General features: G+C 37.1%; 1 protein-coding gene across 7 annotated transcripts in view; it reads right to left on the bottom strand.

Annotated features, from left to right (window-relative positions):
• Positions 1-25,213, bottom strand: part of SBF2 (SET binding factor 2) — a 215,801-nt gene that overhangs the window by 129,073 nt on the left and 61,515 nt on the right. The window lies entirely within an intron of this gene.

The raw sequence follows: 25,213 nt of genomic DNA, 5'->3' as shown, positions 1-25,213 counted from the left end.
ATAAGGAACTATGTTCCGGACATTATGTGAAGGAATTTTGTTCCATCTGGACTTGCATGACCTAGCACCAGCTGCTGAGTATTTCACCATTTCACCATTCACTTATGTATGGAATTTTGGCACAGGGAATGTTCGTTTTCAGATGCATACCTCTGCTTAAAACAAAACAATTACAATGCCCATCGGCAAAATAAAAAAGCAGTGTTATGAAGCTGTAAATCTGCGGAAATTCTTGAAGCTCGGGGGTTATCTCTGAATGTAAACACAATACAAACTATACATTACATTTGATTACATCTTCCAGACTTCCAACATCTCATATCTAAAAAACTGCATATTTATCCTTAGTCTACTCTACAATGAAACTCATGCCCTTACAGAAATACTCGGAATTTCCAAGTAAAAAGCCCTTTCAAGATATTGTAAGCCAGTACTGTAGAAGATTCTGCTGGTCAACTGTAAACAATTATATTCACTCGTTACAAGAAAATAAATAAATTAATAAAATTCAATCATCAAAGAAATGCAGAGGCCTGGAATGCACTGGAATACAGAGTAGCCCAAGATGAACTTCAACAATATTCAGCTCATGGCACCCCTGAAGTGCTGCAATCTGCTTCCAGCATATCCCAATAAAACTTAGGAAGCCAACTCTGATTTATTTCATTAACTCCAGACTTCCTAATTGATGACAGCAAAGACATGAGAGGAGAAGAGAGTGTGAATATGCAATGTTCGCTTGAAATCAAGGAACTTTCCTCCACTCGGGGAAGCAAAATGACACACTCGGGTGCCTGCATGTTTGCGTGCATCACCTCATGTCCTGGAACTGGGTATCACTGAAGAGTCTGGCTCTGTCCTCCTTCCACCCACCCTGCAGCTAATTACAGACACTGACAAGATCCACTCCTCTGCTTCAAGTTGAACAGCCCCAGGTCTCTTAACCTTCCCTCTAATGTGAGATGCACCAGAACAGTAAATATATATGAATACACATGGAATAAATTTGTTTCAATTTCATCACTTTGTTTTTTAAACCTCTTAATACTGTGTGATTTTCAAATACCTTTCCTTAGTGAACTGCAATGTTGAAAAAGCCAAACTAGTAAAAGGAACTTCTGCAAGGACTGTATATCTAGCTTGTTTTCTAAAATAACAAAATGACCTTGAAAATTACATCCACCAGGAAACCAGCTTCCTTTTCTGCCTTCACTTAATATCCCCATCCCAGTGGCTTATTCAAAAAGATCTGTCAACAAATCTTTTATTTCTGAATAAAACCAACCTAGACTACAGATACAGTGATTTAAGAATAACTTCATTGCATAATAATGCCTTGATGGGATTAATTCAGATATTGTGAATGGAATTTTCTTCTTGGAATGAACTTCTTGCACCTCCGTTCTAATCATGGATTGGTAAAATTAATGTGCTTGTGCAAATAGGGAGAATTTGCACTTCCATTTTTTTTAAACCACACTTATTTTTTGTTCTCAGGCTAAGGGAGCCTCCTGGACATGGACTCTTTTTTATCCATACCCCAACAAAAAAAAGTTGCTGTGCTCAGTGTCACCAGAAGCAGTGAGCAAGACAACTGTGGATGGGAATCAGGAACTTTTAGGCTTGCAGTGAAGTGTCAATCCCAACACAAGTATGTTAGGTGTCTGTAACAAGAATATTTCTGAAGCAGCAATGAAAGAAGAACACTGAAGAAAGAATATCAAAATCCTAGAAATTCATTCTCTGTATTTAAGGCTCACATTTTAATTTTCAGCTTGAAACTGATTAAGAACTATCTTTGTCCTTAGTCAACAACCAGGAGTCAGGAGTGGTTTCTAACCTGCACTGGGACACGTCTTTATGACAACAATTAACTTGTCTGTTGTGTGTTTTCATTTTTGTTAGTATTAACTACTGTCTATGTAGTTAAGGAAACTGCTGTCACCTGAAGAATTTAAGTCTAGGAAATTAGCTTCAAATCAGAAACATAAATGAGTATTTTACAGATATTTACTCTGTCAGCCAGGCTCAAAACGTAACTTTTTTAAATGCAGTTTTTCTCCCCCCCTTTCCTCCGTCTTCATCTTTTCTTTTAAACAGCAGTAGCATTGTGTTGCAACAGTAGCCAAAACCTCTTTCAAGTTCTTAATGACTTCCCAAGTGATTTTCTAGATAATGCTATAAACTATCTTTCAAAAGGCTTACAGCACGTACAAGTGTAATTATTGCACTGTTTGACTGTTTTAAAGAAAGTACGGTGAGATAATTAATGTGCATCACTCAACACTTACAACCAGCATATAGTTAAGTATTTATATGAACATAAATTTTGAGTTGATGTTTTAATGCTTTAACTATTCCTCCAGAGCAACTGGTCAACATTCTATCAAATATTACTGCAATACTCCACATCTTGCTTATCTGACTTTTACAGCTCACACCTGCACAACCAGATATTTAACCACACATCAATACCATATCCAACCTTGCTATCTTGAATACATTTAAAGATGCATTCCGTTGTTCATTAGCAGTTGTAATGAACTGTGAGCACACGTGGGTTTATACTCTTGCACTTGTGATAATTCTGTAGAATATACCCACCAGCAAAGGTTCCCAAGACTCAGTATTCCAAGATAAGGTGTATGTGTGTAATAAAGAGGTAATATATATTAAATACAACATTGATCTGAGTTGACAGAGAGCTAGTCATAAGAAGGGCTGTGTCTGATGAAGCAAAATACGCTTATTGATCTGAGAGATGCCATCAGTCTCCAGATGACAAAATGCAGAACAGGAAAATGTGAAATAAGCAAATAAATTTATTAGTCTGAATCTGGTGTGTGCCTTCAAGATTTTGCACATAGATGAGCCTTACTCCAACCAACCTTCTGCCACCTTTACTCAGAGAGAACGCAGAACACCAACAAAAGAAAGGCAGTCTGCCCACTGAACTCTTACAGGAAGGAATGCAAAGCCCAGAGGAAGGTGTATGGGACAGCTAGCATGGGCAAATGGCTTTCAAAAATCCAGGGGATTTTAAGTGGGCTGGCAGCCAATTAGACAGCATGTGCACCTCTACCAATGTGAGCACTAGAAAGCCCCAAAAGAGAGCACAGCCCAGAACTCAGCACCTTGCCAAACATGCACTCACATCAATCACTGCCACTCACTGCCAAACTTAAGGAAGTTGCAGAAAAGGAGACATATATTTTTGTACATTCTGTTGGTCATTCTGGGAATTTAACAATACTTCCTACATGCTTCGTGTTACTGCTTCCCATTTTGGGTTACAATCAATTTCCCCTTTTGTATGTGTGCTTGCATAAAGAAAGAGAAGGGAAAGTATATGAACAGGAAAACGTGACTAAAATTTCACAAGAAACAACTTTACATGTGAATGAAAGCTTAGATAGACCAGGACATACAATATATTAAAAAAGTTTCCTAGATTGCAAGATGAATGTATCCCATTTAGACAACAGATTTCTGTGCATTGACTCCTGCTCAATTTTACAGCTCCATAGAGTTAATGAAGAAAAGAATCAAAAGCTCTTCCTGTTAGTACTCTCCCCAAGATTAAATTAGAATACATCACAATCTGCAGCAGCATAAAAAGACGGCTGAAAAGTTTGGTGCTTTCCATGGAGTCTCAGCTTCCTGTTCAGGAAAATGGAATCAGTCCAGGGCCATGCCCATCCTCTGTTCCTGTGAAGCCAAATGCTATGTTACACTCAGTGAGCTGTATGGATGGGCAGCATTGCAGGTATGCTTCCTGTGAGTGCACAAAGAAAAATACCCATACCAGAGTTGGGCCAATGCAGGCACTGTCACGGGAATTCATGGCACTGAATTGATGAACAAACTGCATTTCCTCTAGGTAGGTTGGCATAGCAAAGCAGTCTCTAAAAAAGATAATAACAGATTCTAAAAGTACAATTCTTCAGAGAGGAATGGCACTGAGAAAGCTTGTACTTATAAGCATCTATCTACCTCTTATGCCCACTTTGACTCCCTTTCAGCATTTCTCCTTTGAACTCTTAAACAGACATATCAGATTTGAGGACTGAGCAATTTCCAGTTCTATGTTTTCCATTTTCCATCACATGATTATTAAAGCTGAGTAAAATATAACATTCAAAGTTCTATTAGTATATTTCATCTGGAAAATGGGAACATTCTTATGACAGTTATAGGAAGAATAAAAAATATATAAAATCAGGGGAATATAAGAACCTCTGATAAAATTCAGTGTTTTCAGACAGAGCAGCTCAAGTAACCCGCACATCAGTAGATTGAGTTGCGGAGCTCTGCACCACTTAAATTAATATTCCATGAGCTTTTCAACAGGAGACCACAGACATGATTTCTATGCTTTAAAAAGGTAACAAAAAAGCCTACAAGAATTTATAGACCTGTTTAGCACATCAGTGAACTCAAGTAAAGGTACTTTGAAGTGGAATCACAGAAATCAAACAGAATGATAACTGAGAAAGAAAGAAAGAAAGAAAGAAAGAAAGAAAGAAAGAAAGAAAGAAAGAAAGAAAGAAAGAAAGAAAGAAAGAAAGAAAGAAAGAAAGAAAGAAAGAAAGAAAGAAAGAAAGAAAGAAAGAAAGAAAGAAAGAAAGAAAGAAAGAAAGAAAGAAAGAAAGAAAGAAAGAAAGAAAGAAAGAAAGAAAGAAAGAAAGAAAGAAAGAAAGAAAGAAAGAAAGAAAGAAAGAAAGAGAGAAAGAGAGAGAGAGAGAAGAAAGAAAGAGAGAGAGAGAGAAAGAAAGAGAGAGAGAGAGAAAGAAAGAGAGAGAGAGAGAAAGAAAGAGAGAGAGAGAGAAAGAAAGAGAGAGAGAGAAAGAAAGAGAGAGAGAGAGAGAGAAAGAAAGAGAGAGAGAGAGAGAAGAAAGAGAGAGAGAGAGAAAGAAAGAGAGAGAGAGAGAAAGAAAGAGAGAGAGAGAGAGAAAGAAAGAGAGAGAGAGAGAAAGAAAGAGAAGAGAGAGAGAGAGAAAGAAAGAGAAGAGAGAGAGAGAGAAAGAAAGAGAAGAGAGAGAGAGAGAAAGAAAGAGAAGAGAGAGAGAGAGAAAGAAAGAGAGAGAGAAAGAAAAGAAAGAAAGAAAGAAAGAAAGAAAGAAAGAAAGAAAGAAAGAAAGAAAGAAAGAAAGAAAGAAAGAAAGAAAGAAAGAAAGAAAGAAAGAAAGAAAGAAAGAAAGAAAGAAAGAAAGAAAGAAAGAAAGAAAGAAAGAAAGAAAGAAAGAAAGAAAGAAAGAAAGAAAGAAAGAAAGAAAGAAAGAAAGAAAGAAAGAAAGAAAGAAAGAAAGAAAGAAAGAAAGAAAGAAAGAAAGAAAGAAAGAAAGAAAGAAAGAAAGAAAGAAAGAAAGAAAGAAAGAAAGAAAGCCATTAAAGCAGATCTGAGGGGTTTGGCTAACAAATTACAAGTTAATAAATGCAATTACAATAGCATGACATACTGGGACTAAATTTGGTGCTATGCGATGATTAAACTGAAATACATATATGTACACCTATATGTATATGGCAGAAGTTAGTACAGCATATACTGCACTGATTAAAAGACTACCTTCCCAACAGTTTGGAAAAGGGGACTGTTAGCACAGACATGCCTTAATGAAGCCACATCTATCGAAGTTTTTCAAAGAACAGATCATGATCTAACGTTATGCAGTAGTTTTATAACCAAGTCAAGTCATATAGGAAGTTTGCTGCTACAGACCACCAGTGACTCAAAAATTAACAGCATAATTACCATCCCTGGAGGCCTTCAAGAAACACTTAGATGTTGCACTGAAGGACATGGTTTAGTGGGAAACATTGGCAATAGGTAAATAGATGACTTTGGAGGTTTTTTTCAACCCTGGTGATTTTATTATTCTAATTTTGTGATTCTAATATTAGGAGGATAAATTATTATTAAACCAGTAAGAAACAAAAAGAGAAAGCTCTCTACACCAGGTATTTTAGCAGAATGAAATGGAAGGCAGTTGTTTCCCTTTCACTTATTTTTTCCTACTTAAGCCATTACTTTAGGCTACAATTGGCAGACAGTTGTAGAAGGCACCACTTCATTAGCTAATTGCCATCCCTCCTTTCAGCTAAAATAATCCACATCTCTTCCCACGTGTCAAAGCTGGAAAGTCACAGAATTGCAAAGAAAGTCACATGAGAATGTCGTGTAAAGAATGATGAAGATAGTTTTCCAAATATAATAAAATATGAACTAGAGCAAGAAAACAAGTATCGCATTGTGAAGTTTAATAATACAAGATTACAAAATCTGACAACTCTCAGCTGTGATCTCAAAGATTCTGATTTCAAATCTTAAGGAGATGTCAGCTTTTTCAGGTTTTTTTTTTTCTTTTTTTTCCCCCCCAGAGAGAGCCAAGAAACACTTAATAGAGCAGTTAGATGTTTGACAGTATACAGTTACATGCAGATAAGCTGTTTACTGCTAAGAAGACTCCAGATAAAAGCGTTCCCAGATCCAGAACATTACAAGATCCAGAAGTTATCATCATAACAATTCAAAATAAGAAGAAAAATTGGAACAGGTTATTGCAATTAGCTCACCACAGTTGGAGGCTGAGTTCATCAAGTAAAGAATTTAAAAAAAAAAAAAAAAAGAATTCTGAAAGATTCTCCTTCATTTCACTTCTGCGAGACATTATTCAACCCCTGTGTGACAGAGCAAGTCAGCACAGACCATTGTGGTGGTCCCTTTGACCTGTTAATCTGTAACACAAGGGCTCTTCCTCATCTCTTTTTAGGGCCTGGATGACCTCACAATACTTGAAGCTCTACAGTATATACTGATTATAATCAAATCTCATACTTCAGAGCTTCAACCACTCATGCATAGAGATTTAGACAGAATTTCCACCTGAGTACTTAATTGGACATCTAAGTTTTTGTGAGAGAGCCAACAGTGGAGATCTATCTCATCACGGGGCATGCAGGTGCTGCAGAGAATTCTGGCTGACCTGTCTTGCTTACAAAACTAAACGTCAGGTGCCAAACCAAAGGTTGAGAAGGAATTTTCTACCATTTAAAGCTGAAAGGAATTTATGTAATTATTTGTTTCCTTTCTGGTGTATGGCACATCAGTATAATCAGGGCACCTGTTTCCATTAGGCTCAGGAGATGCTGTGGACTCATCCTCATCTCAAAAACACTATCAGACTCCAGTCAGACTCAATCAGCTGATTTATTACATATAGTCTTACTTGTGAAGCCAGAAAGAATGGCAGGAAAGCCTTAAAAAAGAAACAGATGAGCTTTAAAAAGAGCAAATTTTAGTTTTTTTATGAACAATATTCTCAAATATTATTATCACTCTATATTGTAAGATTTGATTCTTGTAAATTTCTGAGTAGGACTGGACACAAAGGCTTAAATAGTTTTCCTGTGGGTGGTAGGGATTGGGAATTCTATCACAGCTTGATAATTAATAGAAAATGTCTGGTCAGATTCAACACTTGTAAAATATTGTAATGCTTGAAAATGACAGTGATTGTTAATCAATTAAAATGCAAGGGGAAGACAACTGGAATATGTATGTGAAATATGTATATCACTGCTAGGGAAACAAGAACAACAACAACAAACCAACCCAAAAAACCCCACACATTTAAGTCCCCAAAAAGCTAACAGGTACAGAGAAAATAGCCCACACTTGCACATTTCAATTGCATGTGAGCACCCTTTGCTGTGACAGGCTGCCCAGAAAAGGCCTCTTCTTTCTTTACCACTGGGGTAATCCCAGCATCCTGCATCCATAGGCACCTACACTGCCCTTATATTCCATTCCACACATTACCCCATAAAACACAGACAGCTGAAATAGAAACTACATCGTTCTCATGCAAAACTGCACAAGAGGTGAGAACTATATGTCGCAGTAATAATAAACTCGGTAAAAAGGTGTTGTCAAGTAATTCGTACATAATAGAAGCTGCTACTGAATAACAGAAATTGATCAATGTAAAATTAAATGTTAACGTACTCTCATTGAAAAGATTATATAAATAATATGTTTCTTTTTCAAAACCAATCAGATGTTTATATACTTCTATATATAAAAATAGAAACATTGGCCAACCGTGGGGGGTTCCCTCCTATTGTCCCATAAGTATACAGAGGAAATAGAAATATTTCAAGCCATCTGTAATGTCTTACATGTCTTTGAATAAATGAAAGAGCCAAAACACTTAACAGTACGGAATTTTATTCCAAATTATACCCAAGAGGAAGCCATCTGCAGGAAAAATAAAAAGAAAAAAAAGAAAAGGAAAAAAAAAAAAAGAAAAACACCACATCACCAGCAACATGCTTGACTTGGACACTTGGACATCACTTAAGCAATACAGCTATCCAAAAGGACAGCATGTTCTTTTAAAAGTATGACTACTTACTCTTTCATGATATAAGCAACATGAAAATCACCTGAAAATTTTGGGGCTTTATTAAACCCACTATGAACTATCATGCAGCATCTCAGCAAAAAACTTAACTAGCTTTTGGTTCTTCTGTTTCTTCCCTCATTTAATGTAAAATATTACCATATCAGCAAAACCTCCCTCTCAGATGACAGTGAAACTCAAGCTACTCTCAGGCAAGCAAATCATGGCTGCTATAGCCAAGCTTTGAAGGTGACTGCAGTACAGGGTCCAACCTGTGCAAGTAGCTCAGTGTTGACACACCTACAAGCCCAAATTGCAAACCCCTGCTTTAGGCAAAAGGAGATGACAGGTAACATTTCCACAAAGAAATATATATAGCTTTGCTATGCACACACACTAAACCTACAATTCAACACACTACGAAGTTTATAAAACGCTACTGTAAAACCCATGTTGTTAAGACGATGAGCATGTCACTTGCCAAAGATCTCAGACATGACGGTCTTGTCTGAACAGCAAGGACTGCAAAGCTGCCTGCACATGTATTAGAGAATTCATCATCCTGTCTCAGGAGTAATGATACAAGAAGAGCAGAAATATCCCGCTCTATGCAACATTTCCCGATGCATCAGTGTTTCCTAAATTCCTAAGTCTTCAAATATGAAACAGATCATGCTAAAAAAATATGACAAATATTTGCTGTAAACTCCAAACAAATTACGTGAAATTTTGAAAATAACTGCAGAACTGGAAAAACATAAGAGAAAAACATGAGAAAAATTGTATACAAGCTTTGACAACATGCGGGTTACTTTAAAAAGAAAGAACTGAAGAAAAAAGCAAGAAAATCCCCTTTCAACAGTTGCATACCAGGAAACATGTGTTGACCCATGACATTTCAAAAGCTAACAACTTTGTTCTAAACCCAATCTACAACAGCACAAAAGAAACACAATTTTTCAAAGTATTTTGAGATGGAAGCACCCTTTAAAAACAACGCAGAAATTTTCTTCTACTTCTAAGTTTGCAAGTCAATATCACGAAAATTTGCAAATGCAGTTTCTTAAGCAAAAGTGTAACAGGCAGTAAATAATACCTAAACATATTTGGCCTAAACAAATAAGTTCATATTAGGATGTGGATAAAATTTTTAAACTATGCATAGATTTTACGTGTACCAAAAATAGGCATCAGTGGACAGGAATCTGACTTTTTCAATAAGCAGTACTCCTACCTCACATGTTTTCTTAATAATATCTATTTTTTCTTCTCTGAAAAAGTGGTCAGGCACTGGCACAGGCTGCCCAAGGAGGTGGTTGAGTCACCATCCCTGGAGGTGTTCTGGAAAAGTTGAGACGTGGTATTAAAGGGACATGGTTTAGTGGGAAATCTTGGTGGTATCTGGACAGTTGGACTGGATGACCTTGGAGGTCATTTCTAACCTTGGAGGTTCTATGATTATTTTCTTATGTACTTTAGCCTCAGCAACTTGAGAGCATGGCTTGTGTACAAAGTGCTATAATGCAGGCCTACAAATTCCTGTAAGTATTCATCAAATTACTGTATTCTATTTCATAAACTACATTTCACTCCAAACAAAAGAAGGAGCTTTCCATATGAAGATGGAATTATGCTCTAATTTCTTTATAATTCAGCTCAAATCTTGAATATATGAATGTAATCCTGGAAGTTAGTTGTTCTAACTATTTTCTTCTTTTGTAAAACTTTGCCTAAGGCTTGGAAATAAATAAATGTATCTTCAACAAAGAACCAGCTTTTCTTATTATTATGTTGTGAAAAAACTGCTGGCAATGCTGGTATGAAAGACTGGAGCTTATGTTTTCAGAGATGGTCCCGACTGAAATAAGAGCTAAAAGGTATGTGTACTGACAGTACCAACTAGATGACACTCATTATAGTTTAATACTGACTTTTTTTTTTTTTTTTTAATAATTAACCTGGATCCAAACAACATACATTCAAGAACTGTCCTGTGCTCATATATTAAAAGTTCTAACTAAGTTCAACAAAGGAAAATGTGAGGCCCTGCACATGGAGAGGAATTTCTGAAAAGCAAACTACAGAAGTGAACTGTTCCCATCCAGTCATTTTTCAGTAAAAACTTGGTTTAACTTCCTGTTCCTCTGCAAATCTGGAAATAAATCCATTAGAACAAATACAGATAGGTTTGCATGGAAGACTAGTGAAAATGCTTGTAGCCTTCTGCATGCATTTACTTCCATCTACTGAACTGCCTAAACTTAGAACTCTTTTCTCATAACTAAACCGATCTATAAACCAAACAGGTTGTTTGTGTTACTACAGTGCAACTCACATATACTAGCCATGTTGCCCCATACGTCTGTATTTTAAAAACTACGTCTGTATTTTAAAAACTGGAAATGAAATAAGTGAGTGCAAGAGAAAAGTGACTTAAGCAGTGGATATGGAAAAGGAGAACACACCGCAAAAGCTCATTGACTCGTGCTCTTCTTTTGCAAACCATAAGTCATACAGTACCTTCAAGTCACAGGAATTGCCATCGAAGGTTCAAACATGATGACCAAGCTGTCAAAGTATACACTGCCAGTAACAGGGCTGACGTCCACATGCCCTCAATTCATCAACTGATTCAGACATTTTATGGTTCAAACCCAGAGCTATAACAACCACAGCAGTGCAAGGGAAAATATCAACAAAAATATATAATTTATTTCATTATTGTTAAGCCAAAAGACATTAACTATACACCATGATATATTGGCACTTCGAAGTAAGGACTGGATGTATAAACATATTTACAGAGTGAGTGGTAGACCAAAATTTGAATCATTATCCACAAAGTCTATTTCAATTGGGCTTCCCACCAGAATCCAGGAAAATGTAATTTTCTGCCCTAACTGACCACCTACTCTTCCTGTCACCCAGTGACTCGCAGCTTTTTGACCCATTCTTTACTTATCTCTAGTTCTAAAACCTTGTTTTATCCTTCAGGTCTTCCCTCATGGCTTCCAATAAACAGTTTTCACTTACACACTACTGATAAGTTCATGGTTTGAGATCCCACATCCCATGATCTCCATACTGAAGAAATAAAGTCCACAATTCCATCCGGTCTCACCGAACCATTGTTTTTTCCTTGCTCCCATTACACTAGCTACTCTGCAGGACCTTTTCTTGGGTTCTCTCTTACACACATTGGTGGCATGGTTTCAAAAACTTTAGACCAAGAATTTAACTACCCAAACTGTAGACCAAGAATTTAACATCTCCTTACATGACCTTTTACAGATGTTTTTTCCCCCACGCAACTTTTCTTTAATATTTTTCACATTTCACCAGACTCTTAATAGGAACATACTTTTACAGTGCTGGTATTCATTTTCTTCAATAGTTCAGCATACAATCAAGTAGAACTTTGGCCTTCTCATCTCTAAGCTGTCCTTCTCCGAAACATGCAGCAGTTTTTAATTCTAAGTCCTCAGTTTACTCAATCAGAACGTACTTTAACTCCCTCACAGCACTGCAAGAAATCTTAAAGCGCTCTTGGTGAGGTAAAAAAAAAAAAAAAAAATGCATTGCTACTTTGCAATTCTTTTCTCGTTACTCATCTTACCTTTGAACCTCTGTTTAGCACTGTAAACTAACAGCTGCAGCACACAGTTTCATTTGGGACTGTACAAAGATCTTTTCCCTAAATCTAAACTTCACAGTGGAACAGTTGTTCTATTTCTTCATGCAGCCATTTGTACAGCTATAGAACTTTATTTCACTACCATGTGCAGTCCAGCTCCACCTGACTTTTAACAAAGCTTATGTTACACACTCAAGCTTTTGTGGTGGACCACTCATGCAAATTAACATTTTACTTTCAAAACTTGGTGCTTATTTCCCCACCTAAGAGAAGATTTCAAGAAGAATTTTAAAGCTAGACACACTGCACTTAATTGCAGAAAAGCTGCTAGAAGAAATATAGGCAGACTGTCATTACAGAAAACAGTGGATAGCACTCCTATGTTTGCACGGAGCGGCAGACTTTGCTTTTATTCTCACTGAAAGCTACCTGTATCAATACTTCCCCAAAGCAACACCAAGAGAGCAATACTGCAGCCATGACTCATCCCCAAGAAAACCATCCACTTTTCTCACTCCCACTGTCAATCTTTACTTTATTTTGCATACATCAACTGTCCTGCCTTAAAAAGTCTTAGAGATGAACAATTCCTGGGTCGAACGTATGAATCTTGTAAAAATGAAATTGGTGCAAGGCAAAAAGGCACAAAAATTACTCTGGGATCTTTTTCCTTAATGCAAAATCATGGCAACGAGGAGGAAAATAAGTGCTAGATAATTTAGTTTTGCAGTTTTAGATTATAAGACTAAGGTTCTCCTATGAACAACAGTTGAAAAAATGTGTGTTCCATCTTAAACTGACGGAACCCAGTGACTAACAGCCCCCTTCTGAAACCCCATCCTCATGGAAGTGGCACAGCAGTATCTCACTCATTGGCCCCCTGCCTGAAGTGCTGACCGCACCCTCTAACCGTAATCAGAGTGAGCACAACTTCTGGAACGACGTGACGACATCTGAACAATCCGGGCGTTCTACTCCTGGGGTGACTGTGTGTTTAGCAAGGTGTATTTCTGTTTGACTAAAAGCACAAAGATTTGCATTTCTAACATTTGCTTAATGGTTTGGATGAAATAAACTCAGTATTTTCATTAGTATCTTTAGTTTCAGTTGACTTCATACCTCGCTGATTTAGTGGCAACAAATGTAAGTTAACAAAGCATTTCCCCTAACACTGAGAATGTGGCATAGTCTATCATACACATTCATAGCCACCAGTGCAGTGTCAGCAGAGCATGTTCTACAATATGTAAGAGAAGAAACACAGCTCTACTTTTTCCATACCAAGATGGATGCATTCCTGCGTGATTTCACATAACTTCCCAGCTATGATAATGTTCGGTAGTGCTAGTCACCACATTTCTTTATAGTTAATAAATAATTATATATTTTTGAAAAAGCAAGAACCATGTCCTGCTTGCAGTATATTTAAAAAGCAGCAAATCATGCAAATTACTTTAAGTATTTTGAAAATGAACATAGTTATAATGAAACAAAACAGTTGGGAATCTTTCCACTGATTGGTCTCCTTTAGAATTTCTACATTCTGTTCTCCGTGAAAGAGAAGGAAAACACAAACTCGCACCTATGTGACTTATATTTGCCTTAAATAAAAATATGCCCAACTGTAAACAGTAGTTTACAACTCAGCATTTCCCAACATGAGTTACCAGAAGGAAAGCAAATGCTACAAAAACAAAACCCAGATCATATCCTTATGTTTCTATAGCACACCTCTCTTGCTAACGTCTGTATAATAACTACATGAACAAGTGCAAGGACGATTTAATGATGTCTTTCCCATAACTTGACGCCAATATTCTTAATTTTAAAAAGTAACATCTTTAAGATGTACATTAAAAGAGATGCTGCCACAATTTTTTCACATTATACACAACATTCTCACTGATCAACTTTGCACATCATTGACTGCTCTGCTTAGATGCAGCAAAAATTGCTGCATTGCAATTGCTTGCTCTAATGCCTCGCAATATAATCATTTCAGAATGTTCCCCCCCACCCTCAGCCTTACAATGTTCAGAATAGGTCTCAGGAGACAATATAATGCTCATCTGTGTACTTGATGCCTTTCAGCACATCACTAAGCCATCCAAAACTAGAGATTATTTCAAATCTAACATTTCCACACTAACGGGGAAATAGCATCCCAAATGTCAGAAAGCAGAGAATAGACTGGGCTAATACTTCCTATTCCTCAAAAGAAATGCTGGGAGTGGGAAATCACTTGATATCCATGAACAACTACTACAGTCTCTTCTTGGGAACCTACTAGAATGACGTTATGGAAATGAGCAGATATTCAGAAGGAATATAAAGATGACTTTCATGTTCCTTGCTACACAGCAAAGTTTTGAATTTTATTAGCAAATTCCCCCTGGTAGCTGGGTCACCTTCAATGACCAAAAGGAACTTCAGAAAAGTGAAGAGAGTGGAAAAACAGTGCATAGCATCTGTTGCAAGCACAGTGAGTTGGATAGAAGATACAGCGTAACTCACCCTGAGCTTCCTATCCATAGATGGGTGGCCAACCCGATGAGCAGCTGTTATGGATTTTAGACATCCATGCTGGGACAGAAGAGCAATGAGGCCACACTTCTGATTGCCTCAACATACAATGCATGTTATAAAGCTAGGATTGCCTACACATAAGACTAGGAAAAAAAAATAGATAGATGGCCATATTTGATTGTGACACAACAACAAGCGTTTGAAAAGCAAAACAAAGAAAAGCAGAAATCTTACAGTAATTAAATCTCTACATTTCTTCCTTTTAAAAACATTAGAAACTGGCAGCAAAAGTTCTTCTTGAACTTGGTCTCTAGATTCCTGGTCCACAGATGTTTTGCAACAAGCTGTTGACAATGAATATTCACGCTCCTCCTGAAAGCAACATGCTGAAGTTTGAAGAAAACAAAATATCAATTAGGACACTTCAGCACTTTAACTTTAGATTGAAAGTTTTATCCTCTTGTTTAGCCCAAATAAACAACATGTCTTTAAACAACCAATTCAAACCTCAAAGGTGACCATATCATCATTTTCTGTGGCTGTCAAATGCATCACAATAATCAAATCAATAATTAAGTATTTAGTACTATCTGCATCCCACTTTTACATATACTTAACATGCAACCATATATGTATGATTAAAGACATCCTGTTTTGTTTCAATTCACCTTAAAGGCTCAAATGGCTCCTTTTAATACGAAATAACATAGACAATTTTTTTGCCCTATGTAACATAGCTCAGAGGTTCCAAAAATTTTAGGCTACATAAGCAGACAGATGCTCAGATAGGAATTTCTATAAAGCCTTGAACAACAGATATCCCAAACAGGAAGCCCTAAGCCAGGTAATAGTATGAATGCATTTTAATCAAGAAAAAATATATTTCTCAAATAAAGATCGAGAAAAGTTTAGTGGGAGATTCCCGTTTCTGAGCTTCCTGGAATACAGAACACTTATAAGAAATAAACAAATAAATATAGAAAGACACGCCAAAAATGAGTCAGGAACAAATGACCAAAATTGTTGAAAACTCTCAAGTTTTGCAATGCCAGGGATTCAAAGACCCAGCACAATTTACACAAAAACTACATAATTTGCAATTTATGAGTTTAAATACAATAGAAAGGATTCGTAAAGTTTGAAAGAAAAGATATTTTTAGCTGGCAAGCACTTTTTACAGGCTAACCATTTCTCTTTATATCCTGCTCATGAGACCTCTTTCTGATACAGCTTTGTGATACAAATACATTTGTTAACCATTATTACGAAGAACAAGCAACAGCAACATAGCATGTTTGTACTCTAAAAACAAATCATACACTTATCAAATTTATTTATTTTTTATGATTTCCAAATTCCACTCCCATTAATAAACAGCTTATTTTGATAAATAAGCTGACTCCAACTAACTTGGCAGCGTTTTTTAGATGAGAACTTTTTGTCATGATGAACTTCAATGGATTTGTGTGCATTTCTGCTGTAGGAGTGAGCACATTATGAAATCCCAAGACACAATATGAAGTATAAAACAATTTTTAAAATTAGAATGTAGACAAAGAAATGCCAAAATTAGAACATGAACAAATACCTATGAGAAAACTGATTTGTCCACTGCTTGAAAACACAATACTTCAAATTCCATTCAAAATCCTGAAAACCCATAAACGCTTATTCTAATCTTCACAATGAATTTGGAGTTTCTCCATGAAGAGAATCAGCCAACCAGATGTGAATTCAATTGAGTACGTTCCTTTCTAAGCCCAAAAACAAGGCTTAGAATAAAATAAATAAATACCCCTCCTCTTCCAGATCTCCTCAAGAAGGCTGATGTTTTCTACTTTGCACTCTGGTTAAAACTGTTCCCAATCAATAACCCTTAATAATACACATCACAATCTTGGAAGTACTTTCAGACAGTCTTCACAGTGGAACTGAATGATTTCAGTTCAAGAATGACTCTGATTACCCCAACCCCAGAGCAGCTTCCTGAGCCTGAATGCTGAGAAGTGAGTTTGGTGGGCTCAGTCTCACAGGGAATCAAGCTCAGATCTCAAGCTGACAAGCCATGTGAGACTACAGCTAATAAAGCAGAAACCATTGTGACAGCTCCCACAGTGCATTCACCTCTGCTCCTGACCTTGAAGTGCAGACTTCACAGCAGGCTATAGGCAAAATCAGCCCTAGCACTTCAACGCAGATGGAAGAGAGCGATCTCTTTTCTATGCCATACTAGCATGGAAGCTGTATAGCAACACCTCAGCAAAGCAGAAATGAACTAGCATGCCTGCTTTTTCAGGTCTTCAGCATAGCTCAAATCTACAAATTCATGTTTCCACTCTTCCATCTGCAAAGATCCATTATTTCAATTGCTACTCCTTATAGCCCTCCATCTCTGATCACACAAGTAGCTTAGTGCAGAACTAAATCTGGCCAGAGGATTCAAATCCCACAAAATGCACCAGGAAGTTTCCAAGCTCACACACTAGGAGAGAGAGCAAGGACACGTTTTGAGTCCTGACCACTAAGGGAGTGCAGAGGCAAACACCCTCCTTGTCACAACTCCAGTCTCTGCCAGACAACGCAGAAAGGCAGACTGGCCTGAAAGAAGCATCATTCCATCAAGGTCCAATTTCTACAAAGTGCCCAACTGTATCACATCCCATCTCTTCACAGATCCCAGTGATACCACTGATAAGTCCTCTAGGCACAAGACTGGTAAACAACAGGATTTCTCAAAAACATTATTTTCCTTGAAAACTGAAAAAATACCAACAGGAAAACAATCTCACTAACTGTGCACAGTCTAAGGTCTGTCAGATAGGCCGTAGCCATGCTATGCCTTCACTAATAATATCTTCAGTGCTCTACTATGGTAGCCCACAGATGAATTCTGGAAAAATGGTAAAAATGGGAGTTTCTTTCCTGTTAAAATTTAGAAAACACCAAACAGTAGAAGAGGTTTAATGAGCAACTGAGAAGTTATCCAGTCTTCTCTGGAATTTTCCTGAGGAGCTGGGGGAATAAGCATTTTTCTCTCCTGAACATCTGGAAAGCAGGTACTGGGATGGCAAGCATCTCTGATATGCACAATTACCCTATGTGCATTGATTCAGAAAGCTATTTTTACTGAGCCAGTATCAGTAGATGCACGGACAAGCACTGAAAAGCACATCCATCTTCCCACAATTTTTTTCTAGCAGTTACATTTGAAGCATTCATTATTCATCAAAAAGAACTTCAAGATGCAATATTCACTAGAATTTTTTTGTTTGGATGGTAAGTACGATGAGACTTCACTTGGGATGAATCTCAGTCAATTACTGAAGCATAAAACCATCACAATACTTATTTACCCTGACTAAGCATATTTCAGTCTTGCTGTAATCTTTACTACATTGTGCAACTTTTAAGTACACAGACTGGTTTGGTCGGAAGGGATTTCTGGAGGTCATCTGATCCAACTGCCCTACACCAGCAGGGAAACCCAGAGCAGGTTGCCTAGGACCAGATCCAAATACCTTCTGAATACCTCCAAGGAGGGAGATATCTGGGCAACCTGTGCCAGTGCTTGGTCTACCTGACAGAAATGTTCTCATGTTTGTTTTTCGTTTTGACGTTTTTCAAGTCCTTGTTGAATTTCATGAGGTTCCAGTTCCTCCCAGTCTATTCCTTTAGCTTGTCTAGGTTTTTCCCCTCAGTCTGACATCATCTGCAACTCTAACTATGCAGCATGTGATCTCCAGGTCATCAATAAAGGCAAGTTCATACAGAACTCCAGATGTAACCATCCTCCAGATAGGGGCCCTCAAACCCAATGATTCAGACAGTTTTTCACCCTTTTAGTAGAATCCAGCCTTTCAGATGATAAAATCATAACTTGAATGCAAGGATGATGTGGAAAAAAAGAATGTCAAATACACTGCTAAAACAAGGTTGACTGCTATTCATTGCCTGACCTTATTCACAAGTCCAGCCACTTCACCACAGAAGGCAATCAGTTCAATCAAACATGATTTACCCTTGATAAATCCCTGTTGATTGTTTGCAGATTGTTTGCATCCTCAGGTGCTTAAAAGTGCCTTCCCAGATTTACTCCATGATTTTCCCTACAGACTAAGTGAGGCTGGCTGACCAGTAACTCACAGAGCCATCTTTTTTGGGTGGATGAAATAAAAATCTTTCTCCAGTCAACAAGGGTCTTCTCTGACAATTTTCAGGTTTCAACGTGGAAAACTGAGATGTGCTCTAAATTACTAAAATCTATTTCTGACTAGATTTTAGCACATACAGCAACATCAGACAGATGTTAAAGACCATAGTCCTGAAGTTTGCCTATCTACTTCAGTTTGTTCTCTTTTGGAAGGACAAATAAATGGGCTATACTTTCAAAACAAATAAATTGAAAACAAAAGGTGAAATTAACTACCAAACATCTCTCTTTTACTAAAAAAGAAGTAAAACACACACGCAGTACGCAGATAAGCGAGCAATGCGATACAAGAGACTGCATTCCAAACTGAATTTGTTTGTTTGTTTTGCAAAGAGCTCCATGGTACATGATAATACACAACTCTCTGAGGCAGTAAGCAATATATATGCCCAAAATTGTGCCAGTGGCATGAACATGCTAATCTGAGTGCCTCAAGTTACTGCAAACAGCTAGCTTGTACCAGGTAAAGCATTGCAGGAATTTAAACATTTGAACAAAGATGCTATTCCTTTTTAATTAGCAGAGCATTTTTAGTACTGGTCACTCTTGTCTGAATTTCATGCTACAAAGAAAGGATGAATTCATAAGAAAGAATCAATAAACATTCATTTTACTTTCTGTTACATAACTATAATACTTCAAAAAAACACCACAAGTATCAGCATAGAGAGAATTAATAAGATTCTCAGCTACAAGGGCAGGGAAAAGTGAAACTACACATACAAAGGCACATCCTCACATCCTAAATTTGTCAAGTGAATTGAAGCTAGTATATGAGACCACCATTTAAACATTATTCAAAAAGCAACATTCCCAGTGATGCAACTGAAATTCATATATTGACAGTACCATAAAGTCATAAATGGCTATGCAGAAAAAAAGCATTTTGTCTTCTAATGAAGACTGCAAGTTTTTACTACCTAGCTGTGTGCATATATGTATACCAGGATTTAAGAAGGTGTCTAAATGTAACTGGACATTATTCTTACAAGAGAAGAACATGCACCTCCTGCCTGCACACTTGCCAGGAAAAAAGAAAAAGAAAGAAAAGAAAGAAAAAAGGGGGAAAAAAGTCTTGAAAACACGTAGCTTCAGACAACTTTAGATTTTCTCTAACTAAGTCCAGGTGGCAATTCACAAAGGCTGATAATTTCTGCATGACTTCAACACATACATATATAGAAATTCAATCCAGCTTTACAAGCAAAATAGTTTCTTTATCATACAAACAAACATAGTTCCTTGTACAATCTTAGCCAGATAATAAAATCGACACTAAAGTTTGGGATGGGCACAAGGAAACCAACCATTCATCTGAACGTATCTGCATATCACTCACCATTGCTTTTGTACAGCCCAAATAGAGATGTTTACTGCTACATACTTCACACTGTTAACAGCACATACAAGGTATTGCTTAGGTGTGTGCATTATATATACTGTTGTGTTCAGACACTGTTGCCTAGAAAAATCTTATTGACTGCTATAATGAGGCCTGGAAAAGTATTTTGGATTTTTATGGGTTTGCTGGCTGGCGACAATAGGTTTTTCTCATTTATTCTGGTTTTAATTTGTAGCTTCTAGGACATTATCAAGCTGCCATAGATCTCTCTCCCTACAGAAAAAGCTTTCTAACTACAAACGTTGGAAAGGCCTGGCCTCATAGAAACATCTAGTTGTGTGTGCAACGAAGTGGGCCTAATTTCTTCAGGAAACTAATGACAATGAAGCCTCTGCATTGGCTACCAGCTTAGAGTCTTTTATCCAGGAAAAGCACATGATGTTCTTCAGAAAAAACCACGTTCTAGGCATGTCAGTCTAAGCTATACGTTAACCCAAGTTATGATTTGCTAAGTAACCTGACTTTTAGATTACCACAGACAGCTGTAGATCATTGAATATGGGCATTCATCAATCTTGGTAACTGAACTAAGGTTATTCATTCAATATTACCATCCCTGAGGTCAGCTGCTCCGTCCTCCAGAATGCTGGGATCACTGAACTGAAAGGACAGTTCAGCAATCACGACAGCAAAACTGTGACAGATTCCTACCCACCCAGCTCTCCTCTTCCATGCAAACGCCTTCCTTAGGATGATGATGTCCTCCAGCAAAAAACCTACCTTCTTCTGTCCCTTTTTATATTAAAAAAGGATTTGAACAGCAAAGGCTATCCCTGCTGTTACATGTGCAAGACCTACTACATTCCCAGAATGAAAAAGTTTCAGTTCTAACAGCTCTAGAAGAGATACGCGTAGAAGAAAAGTCAGCACAATGCAATTTTTAAATTAATTACCAAAGTGAAACATACTAAATTAAAAAGCCACCAAAACCACCACATTCAGAAACGAAAGTTGGCAAACATCCTCTTTGCCTTGGATCAAAATCAAGCAGCAGCACTGGCTTTTCCAGGCTTCTATTCCAGTGCTTTAAAAACGTAAGAATGACACCAACGAGGAAGCTAAACATGTTACACTTCTATTTCTGATAAAGTTTTTTAAAGAATCCAGAGTAGAATCCTTTACTTGCTAGAAAAAGGTGAAGAACATTTATTTTTGATAACAATAAATGAACCTCAAAAACTGGGCGGTCGTTATTTTTCTAATTCAATTCAGTAAACCAATTCTAAAGTGATTTCCTGCAGACACTGTCATAAAAGTTGGTTTCCCTTCCAAAATTTCTAATAAACAAATTAATGCTTCTTCCTTTCACACCATAAAATTATGAACAGAATTGTAAGAAACAGATGCATTTATTTCAGAATTGATGGCTTTATCTGCAATAACTTGCTCTGTTTAACAAAGCAAGGCAATACAGACATCTTTATGATGGTAGATATTTTGCACAATATTCTTTTAAGTGAGGCTATTGAATTAAAAAGATGTGTAACAGTTTTGGTAGTTAGCCTATTTTTTCATAGCAATTATTCTCAATATTGAGAAAGAAGCTTCAAAATATGTTAGCAGAAATCTGGTTGAGTCAGAAGGCCTTTTGAAAATAGTTCTGCTATGCAGAAATGAGACCAGTACACTTACTTCATCTTGCCATCTCATATAACTCACTGTGAATCTCAACTTTACTTTTATGCACCTACACAGGTGTATTACAAAGATTATTTAAATCAGAAATACTGCATCCATTATTTAGAACTCTAATTTTTCATATGAAATCTGCTTCATTTGCTACAAGCAAGAAGGGTAACATTTACTACTCATATGAAATGTTCAGGTATAATTGCTTGAATCAACTAAGACATATAAATCAAAAGGACACAACTAGTCTCTACGACACAAAGTTTACTATCTGAAAACAAAATGAAAGGAGTATGCTAAGAGTATATGTGCAGTGTCCATCTCCAGTACATGTTTCATACAGGTACCACATCACCAATACTTAGGCTGTTATAAAAGTACAGCAAACAGTTAAGGAACAGACATTGACAATCAATTGTCAGCACTACAAACAATTATATGATCACACAATGTTTACTATACAACAGATGATAGATTATACAGTTATGTATGGAAGGAATATATTGATATGCCATTGATAATCATCAGGTGAAGTACATGATTCTGAGCTATGGCAGAATAGGTTTTGTTGGGCTGGGTTTTTTGTTTTTATTTCTCAGTTCACAATCTAATTTGAAGCAACTCCCCTCCTCATTTTTATTTCCAATCTGAGTTCTGCCCTGTCAGGGCACTGCAGTAGAATAATATGTCCTAAGAATGCTTCAAACCACATATCTTCAAGGGCAAAATTGTTCACATATCCCTGTCCAGCTCCACAAACATTTCACCTACCATGTCATTCTAGTCACAATTCTTACATTTCTTGTTTCTGTTGTTATAGGCAACAGCAGAACTATCAATTTCAATACTTGATTTCTGCACTGCTACTCCCAACTTATCTTAGAGTTTTGGTTTTCTTCTTTCGTTTGATTCTTGCTGCTTAATGAGACAGAGATCTTCAACCCTGCCGTCCAAAACACTGCTCAGATGTCTTCTAAACTTTTAAAATCAGTTCATAACACAGTAAAGCTTCAGCACACTTCAAATTTCTTCCCCTCAGTATGAATGCTTTTGCATTCAACAGCAATGAATTTCATCTGCCATCTTACTATTCATCCAATTAACTGGCTCCCCCAGCTCTCCCTCAAGGGTTTTCTCTGATCCTAAATACATAAATAATACTAATATCTGCATTTTTGCTAATCCTATTCCTGATATTTACCATACATAAACATTCTCATATCTAACATGGAATAAGTCTTCTGGGATGAATGCTTAGGGTAACAAACTGTTACCCTAACTTTCCGTTCTCTTGGTCAGTACCTGATTCACAAGTGACCCTTGGCTTGTAATTTCCTTGACCTATTTTGAAGGTATTTGGCAAAGGACTTGGAATCTTCAAATAAACTATTTCAGTGACTTGAGCTGTATCCACTGTTTGTTTTATACGCTCAGAGAATATTAATAGATTAGGGAGGCACAGCTTTCCTTTGTGGAAGCAAGAGAATTTTGCTCTGTACTTTGATCAACAATATTTTTTAAAACTTGCATATCTTAACATAGAATCTAATAATAAATGAAAAAGCTTTGAGTCTCCAGTTCAAATTACCCTTCCAAGTTCGCAAAATCTGCTGTTCTCTTTCTCCTTTGTGTTTCGTTTCACCTAAGGACTAAAACTCTATATCCCTGTATTTGTCAGTCAGGGTGAAGAGAACGTCAGTTCCTGGAAAAGGAAGCGCATGTCAGCAGGATGCATCCTTTCTGCATACATTGTTTCCATAAATAACTTCAGAACCGACAAACAAAAACGTGCTTCGGATGAGGCTGTGGGCATGGAAGGATTTACTGAAATGGAATGCAGGAGAGAGGAATGAATCCCTTATCCGATGTGTCACACACTCCAGGTCACAAGATAAAGGGCTCAGCTGCATGGACCGAGCAGCCCCTCCATCTGCACTGCAGCTGGATCTAGTACTGAATGTGCACCCAGACGTGAACAGAATTACTTCTGAGGAATAGGAACTTTCAGGGATTGTTCATCTCACTTTTAATTTTTATTTTTGTTTTAATTTTAAATACGTGTCTGTTATTATTTAATTAGTTGTTCTGATGACAACAAATTCTACCAGCCTTTCAATGCAAACACCTGAAAGCTTTGATCCTTTCTATTTTAGTAACAGAAAAAGAGTACACTACACACTCTCACTTTACTCTCCATAAAGTTCCAGTCACCTGTTTCATCAATTTCTGACCCATCAACTCAATCACTCCTTTTATTTTAACACAGTAATGACACTTTTCCCGTAGGACTTCGTTCTCTTGATCACTACAAATATGTATGTAGTAAGTTACAACGGGGGTAGCCAAAAATTTTTCCATGTCAAGAAAATATGATTTCTTCAAGCAAGCAGCAGTATTTACCTTCAGCACAGTACAGCTATGAACTGAAATGAATTCTAACTCCAATAAATCATCAGTAAAACAGAGCAAAAAAATAAACTCTTAGGGTGTAAGGACAACTAATGGGTACCACTTCATACAAGTGGAGAAATGGAAATGAATTAAGGAAAAAAAACCCTCAAAACTAGCTACAAAGTGATGAAAGACTGCATGTAGTATATAGTACAGTAACAACAACAACAAAAAACCACCAAATTTTACAACACTATATAAACAAAACAACTCTTCTGATTCCAATCTCACAAGCCTCTTACACCAAGATGTCACACTGAAGTTTCAGAACTACTTTTCTTGTTCTAACAACAACTTACTAAGCAGTAACATGACGCTTCTGGTTAAAAGCTTTTCCTGGAGCATGTTGTAAATGAAAGGAATCTTGGCAGGTCAGTATCTCGCTAGAACGTGCAATTCTGCATGTCATTGCCTCTTGCTTATTCACTGTAACAACAGATTTCATTACAAAACGAGTAAGAGAAACAAACACAGCCTCCTGCAGTTCCTGCTTTATTAGGAGCATTCACCTCTCCTTTTCCTTTATCATAACACCCATTGCCAAGACCACGTCTCACTGCAGGACAGGAAAACAAAAGAATTAAAGCATTGCTAAGCTGAGCTCAGTTACCCTTAGTCACCAACTGATGATACTCCTATTTTGGCATTTTTTAAAGCAGAGTTCAAGTACTTCCCGGAAGCTCATGCTGCATTCCACTTTACAGCTGGGACTGTGCTATAACAATGAGAAGAGTTTAAAAAGTCAAGCAGTCACTGTCAGACAAATACTTCCATGCATAGCTATCTGGTGAAGCCCCTGTCAGGTCTGCCATACAACAGATGAAATAAAACACAGGAATACCAGAGATTTTCTTTTCTAAAATTCTTTACAGCATGAACTTCAGACTCACTGTTTAGTTACCTATATGCAATCTGTGTAAAAACAAATGTGTAAATGGACAAGTTACCTCAAGTTA

The sequence above is a fragment of the Coturnix japonica genome, chromosome 5 (assembly GCF_054131305.1).
Source record: "Coturnix japonica strain WE chromosome 5, WE-NBRP24, whole genome shotgun sequence".
Taxonomy (NCBI): domain Eukaryota; kingdom Metazoa; phylum Chordata; class Aves; order Galliformes; family Phasianidae; genus Coturnix; species Coturnix japonica.
This window is presented reverse-complemented; position numbering and strand designations above follow the sequence as displayed.